The following is a 446-nucleotide window of genomic DNA, read 5'->3' as shown; positions in this document are numbered from 1 at the left end:
GCAGATGAGGTCTCACTGCCCAGGCGGGTCTCGAACCCGCGGGCTCAGGCAGTCCACTCACCTCAGCCTCCCAAAGGCGCGGGATTACAGGCTGAGCCACCGAGCCCGGCTATTAATTTTAATATTGAGTAAAAGTAGTAACAATGGCTTTCTTTTAGAGATGAGGAAAATAATTCAACACAAAAAATTACAATTAATATTTTTATAGTTTTTACAATGTTTTGGTAGATACTTTGTGCAAAATTTTAAAAATGGACTTCATATTTTGTGTGACAAAAATTTTTAATCATAAATATACTTCTTTCTGAAAAATTGTTAATATGATCATTTGTTTTTACCTTCTTTATATCTCATTTTGCTGTGGCCTAACCTCAATATATAAAGCTAAAGTAATTTTGATTTCTGTAACCAATCCAACTTCAAAAGGATATATGTTTCAATATTTT

This window comes from Carlito syrichta, unplaced genomic scaffold (assembly GCF_000164805.1).
Source record: "Carlito syrichta isolate Samal-C Ts95f unplaced genomic scaffold, Tarsius_syrichta-2.0.1 Scaffold312049, whole genome shotgun sequence".
Classification (NCBI taxonomy): domain Eukaryota; kingdom Metazoa; phylum Chordata; class Mammalia; order Primates; family Tarsiidae; genus Carlito; species Carlito syrichta.
This window is presented reverse-complemented; position numbering follows the sequence as displayed.